Raw genomic sequence first — 6,000 nt, forward strand, 5'->3', positions numbered from 1 at the left:
AGGGATAGAGCAGTGTCATAAACAGTTCTTGTCCTCATGGAGCTTACATGTCTCCGTCGTGCAAGAGACACGTGCAGAAGACACAGTTCTGGAGGGAACTGCGTTTCTCCCCCCGTCACTTCCATGCTATTTCCACGCAGTAGGCAAATAGGGCAGCCATGACCAACCCCCCCCACGCCCGCCCCAGCCGTACGACATCAGTGGCAGAGCCAGGTAAATGCTGTGCCCTGTTTTCTTGCTCATGCCTTTTCCTCAACTTTGCTTGGGCCTGTGTTCCTAAGGGATAGGACTCTTGCTGAATGAGAGAAGCAATCCTGCCTATTATATCTAATGTCAAAACTTGGCACTTTTTTTTTTTTTCCTTTTTCACATACCGTTCTCTTCTCATTTATAGATCACATCAATGCCCTGCGGCAGACTCAAAGCGTTTGAAGGCTCACTGTTTAGGAGCCACAATTACTTCAAAGCCCAGGAAACTTTAAACCTTGACCAAATATCAGATATAATTTTCCAAATAAAACCAGAGTTTCCCAAAATATTCTATGCGGTGTACCAGGCTTAAAGTTCTGAGGTTTGGTTGATGTGTTTAGGTGTGCGGGTCCGGAACCACAACTGAGAACCAATTACATTTCTACTGGGTAGAATGTGTGTTGACTGGGTGTCAGTGATGTACCCACAAGTGTGGTAACTGGCAACTCCTGTTTGCCCCAGCTCTGCCCAGCTTTAGGTACAAAAATCCTATGAAATCCATGCAAAATAGGATACCAGAAGCCCAATCGCCATCAAGGGTCGGGTTAGTCTCAGTCCTGCTAACATAGAACCTGTCGTCTGGTGTATGTAAGGTGAGACTTTGCGGGGATGGCGGCACCTGGGTGGCTCAGTCGGTTAAGCCTCTGACTCCTGGTTTCGGCTCAGCTCATGATTCTCTCTCTCTCTTTCTCTGGTCCTCCCCTGCGCGCGCGCTCTTGCTCGCTCTTTCTCTCTCTCTCAAAATAAATAAACATTAAAAAAAAAAAACAGACAGACAGACTTTGGGCACTCGTATCCCAACTGAAATACAGCCTCCGCTCCAAATTTCATTGTAGGTAGCCAATAACAGCTTCTAGTTATAATTTCACCTCCCCACTGGATTGGAGCTCTGTTCTGCCCCACTATGAACATTTTTCTCAAGTTCAAGAATTCACCTAACTAGCTTTACAACCATCTTTTGCATATGCTGTAAGGTTGGATTGCCAAAGACACAGATACGTGTGACATAAGACCAATTTCAATTAGAGTCAGACCCAACGATTCTGAAGGGGTTGGTGGGGAAAGATCCAGGTGAGAAGTTAGTAATGATTGGTTGGGAGGAAAGGAGATATGGTCTGTTCTATCTTTTCTCCCTTCTCATGCACTGACTGAAACGTGGGTTAACTGTAGTGATTATTTTCTGAGCCATCGGTCTTAAAGACGTATGGTTTGTCAAACAAATGTTTATACCACTTACGGTGTGAAAGACACTTGGAAATAGACTTTGTGACCCCAAACACTGACAGGTCTTATACATTTTCATTGTTTACATCAGGGGTTAAAAACTCAAATGTTTACAAGGTCAAACATATAAGTGAGTGAAACGGGGTAAATGTAACAGAGAGGGAGTGATGGGGATGTTGGGGAGCTGGAGTATGCCTACTCTATGTAAAGAGATACCAATTTGGGGAGCTTAGGTGGCTCAGTTGGTTAAGCATCAGACTTTGGCTTAGGTCATGATCTCGGAGTTCGTTTCATGAGTTCGAGCCCCCCCATCGGGCTTGCTGCTGTCAGCACGGAGCCCGCTTTGGATCCTCTGTCTCCCTCTTTCTCGGCCCCTCCCCTGCTCACACTCTCTCTCTCAAAAAGAAATAAATATTAAAAAAAGAAAAAGACATACCAATTCAATTAAAAAAAAAACTGGGACAAATTAAACAGGTCTGAAGGTTGTATTTGTCTTGGAGCCACCAGACTGCCAAATTTAGGTCTACTGAGATAAGAGATTATTGTACCGTCCTTAAAACTTCAGGTTTTATGATCTCTGACACTAAACTTCTGGATAGAATTATTCAGCTTTGTGCAACTGTGGAACAATGGAAAGAACACTGTATTCAGGAGCAGAAGACCTGGGTTTTCGTTTAGATCTTACAAAATGTGCCGTATGATACCGGATAAGTGCCTTCTGTTCTTCAGGCCGTAGCGTCCTCGTCTGTATCGCCTGTCAAGCACCTTCGCCTGTAACGTTCTCTCTCCCATTTCTGATCTTGCCTTCAGGAATGAGGTTCTGGGCAACAAAGAGAAAGATATCACAATACCGGTGTATTTCCATGATGCGCAAATAAGATGTCCATGACCAAGATTTCAAACAATACGTTCTATGCGGACAGGCAGTTCAGTGTGTGTATGTGTGTATGAATGGTTTGGGACTGGAGATAGGGGGTGCAAAGTGGCACGACTCCATTTCTATCTTTTTCCAATAATGCTGATTCATAGGCTTGACTCATGAATAACTGTGAGCAGGGAAACAGGAAACGGATGCTGCCTAAGGATTTTTCATTCACTATTGATTATTCATTCATTCAACAAACACTGAGTACCTCAGAGCTTGGTGATTCAGGGCGAGACGAACAAGGTCTCTTATGCCATGGGGCTCACTGATAAGCATGAAGAGGCATCAGGTTTCATTGAAGAATATAATGGAAAGTGAGAATGTGTGGTTGGGTTTGTTTCCAAACGGTGTCCTCTCTTCAGGTATAAATTGGCGCTATTCAAACTGGTCATGGAGCCACAGGCTTCCACTGGGTGCTTCTGGGATTGTCACAGATAGTAAGCAATAGAGACTAGACGGGTAAGACTTTAACTACAGCTGCTTTGCTTTGAGACAATTTATGGATTGGGGTTCCTCACACGATTTCACTTGAAACCATAGTTTTACTAGTTATGGTAGGCTAATGATGCTGCCCGCCCCCCCCCCCCCCCGAGGATATCCAAATCTCAATTCCTGGAACCTGTGAACGTTACCTTGCATGGCAAAAGGGTTTGGCAGATGTGTTTTAAGCTAAGGATCTTGAGAAGGGCAAATTATTCTACATTATCCTGGTGGGACCAATGTAATCACAAGGGTCTTTGTAACAGGAAGCCAAGAGGGTTAGAGTCAGGAAGATTGAAGGCAATGTGACAACAGAAACAAAAGTTTGAGTGATCCCACCATGGGGCAAGGAATACGGGCAGCTTCTAGAAGCCAGGAAAGGAAAGAAATGGATTCTCCCGTAGAGCCTACAGAAGGACCACAGTTCTGTGGACACCTGGATTTTAGCCCAGTGAGATCCATTTTGGACTTTTGACATCCAGAACTGTAAGATAATATATTTGTGTTATTTTAAACCACTACGTTTGCGGCGATTTGTTACAGCAAGTATAGGAAATGAATACACTCGTATAAAGCATTATGAGATTTCGAGCCCTTCTATTCAAAGGCTAGGTCTCCTTTAACCTAGGCATATGTGGACAGATTTTTTCCCAGAGCAGTGCCTCTCCATGACTCTAGGGTCCCTATAATACTGGCACTACAGTTGGAATTCTAGGTGTGAGCTACTCAAACGGCCCAATTTTGAACCACTTCTGCACCCGTCGTCTTCCCTAGCCCAGACGCTGACTGTCCTTGCTTTAGGTAGCACCCAGAAACCTCCAGTTTTCCTCTCTATAACAGCCCTGACCCACTTCTGCAAGCCATTGCTAGTTAACGATCTGAAAAGGAGATGTGAATTCTTAGTCTTCTCCATCCTATTTTCTAACCTGGCGGGATTAAGAGCTAATCAGAAATTAATGCCCTGAGTAGGCACTTCTTCTGACTTAACAGTGAGCACGTCAGCAAAAACTTCAAGTGACCATGTTATTGCCTGCCTCCACTCCAACAGGGTTAACGATTATGAGGCAGGGAACTTAGGCGTCATCATTTCCCATGGGGATTTTGGCTGTTCTTTTAGTTCCTGAACTTCAAACAAAACAGGGAATAAACCGTGCACGGTAAAAACTTGTTATACAGTGAGACCAAGGGAGATTTTCTTCAGTGTTTCTTTCTGTTTGGATCAGCAAGGCAGGGAGAGGAGGGCTCAGGAGGCTGAATATCAGGCAATGTGGTTCTAGTGCTTGCTATGTGAGTTTAAGTTCCTCAATTGACTTATCTGTAAAGTTGAGACTGGACCTTAATTTCGAAGAAACTTTTCATCTTCAGCAGTCTGAATCAATGATCCCTAAGTTTTGTTAATCCATGGACCGATGACACTGCCGATGAACATAATGGAGACATATGTAAGATTTGCAAAGTTTGATCACCAAATGAAGGCATTTCAAAAACCTGCCATGATAATTTCAAAAAAGACAAGACATTTTAGCACCAAAAAAGTTGGAACAGCATAATCTCAAATCAGAGGACATGCCACTATGTTCATGAGGGGCACCTGGGTGGCTTGGTCAGTTAAGCGTCTGACTCTTGATTTCGGCTCAGGTCATGATCTCACAGCTGGTGAGATGGAGTCCCCCATTGGGCTTTGCACTGACAGCACAGAGCCTGCTTGGGATTTTCTCTTTCCCTCTCTGTCTGCCTGCCCTCCATTCACTTGCTCTCTCTTTCTCTCTCTCTCAAAATAATCATTAAAAAAAAACCTTCATGAAAAACGCACTACCTTGTCTATTTTTCTCATTTAGATAGAGACATGGGAAACACTGTTGAAGACTGGTCCCTCAGACCCACTTCGGGGATTCAGTGTTCTGTGGCACCAAGACTTTCTTCTGTCTCCCCTTAAGTCACCCTAAGTGGGCGATCCCTTCTGCCAGGTTTGCTCACTGCTGCTCTAGTCAGCAGCCCATCGAGGACGATACCATCAGGCCTTCTCCTCTCCAAGAGAAAAAGAACAGCCATGTCCAAAAGCCTCAGCAGAGAACAAAGGAGAAGAAGGTGGCAAAGGAAACTGGGTTTGATGAGTTGGAAAGAAAAATCAAACAAATCAGGAGGACATGTGTGCTCATGTACACACACACACACACACACACATACATTTCAAAAGAATCTAGGATATTTGAAATTTGGCCTCTGGCATCTGAAGCTGAGTCTCATTCATGTGACTCTGGTTCACAGAGAAAAATGCTACACCACAGATCTCTCCACACATCAGGGTAAGCCTCTCTAAGCATTTCAGCAAATGCCATGAAAAGAATCCCAGCTCAGAAATGTAGGGGCTACTTATTGATTCAGAGGCTAGACCACTGGCTACTATTGCCACACCGCACTCACTTTTTCTCACAAAGACTCAGAGAAGTCGGGTGACTTACCCAAAGTCATATGTTGTTCAGTAGAAAGCTGAGATCCCACTGAGGACTGTCAAAATACAACGCCTAGATTCTTAGCCACGGTTACATACTGATAGGCTATATGATGGCTTGGTTTCCCATTGAAGAGGACTGTTTTTAATCCAAACAATACAGTAAGAATGACTGTGGTAAAATCTAGGTGAAGGGTAAATGGGAGTTCTCTGCAACTATTTCTATAAGTGTGAAATTATTTCAAAATGAAACATTATTAAAAAAAATAAAAGATGGCCCAAAAAATCTAAATTTGGGAGATTTGGGGGTGCCTAGGTGGTTCAGTCAGCTGAACATCCAACTTGGCTCAGGTCATAATCTCAGAGTTTGTGAGTTTGAGCCCTACATCGGGCTCTCTGCAAACAGCACAGAGCCCGCTTTGGATCCTCTGTCCCCGTCTCTGCCACTCCCCCAATGGCACTCTCTATCTCAAAAATAAATTAAAAAACATTTAAATTTGGGAGATTTGTTGAAAATGATCACAGTGCATTCAATACTTACTTTGTTGAAAATGATTTGTTGAAAAATGATTTGTTGAAAATGATCAGAGTGCATTCGATACTTACTATGGACCACACACTATGCAAAACACTTCACATGCATCATTTCATATAATTCTCACAACACTTT

The 6,000-nt window shown here is 43.6% G+C and overlaps 1 long non-coding RNA gene across 2 annotated transcripts in view; it reads right to left on the bottom strand.

The window, feature by feature from the left end:
- Positions 1 to 4,512, bottom strand: part of LOC123383359 — a 46,162-nt gene extending 41,650 nt beyond the window's left edge. Inside the window, exons 1-2 of one of the 2 annotated variants that reach the window (XR_006593015.1) lie at positions 4,214 to 4,512; positions 2,178 to 2,293 (exon numbers count right to left, since the gene is read on the bottom strand). This is a non-coding gene — a long non-coding RNA (uncharacterized LOC123383359). Of the gene's footprint in view, positions 1 to 2,177; positions 2,960 to 4,213 lie in introns of those variants that run through there. The other variant, XR_006593014.1, reaches the window with a different exon arrangement.
- Positions 4,513 to 6,000: the final 1,488 nt, after the last annotated feature.

Source organism: Felis catus, chromosome X, assembly GCF_018350175.1.
Source record: "Felis catus isolate Fca126 chromosome X, F.catus_Fca126_mat1.0, whole genome shotgun sequence".
Lineage (NCBI taxonomy): Eukaryota > Metazoa > Chordata > Mammalia > Carnivora > Felidae > Felis > Felis catus.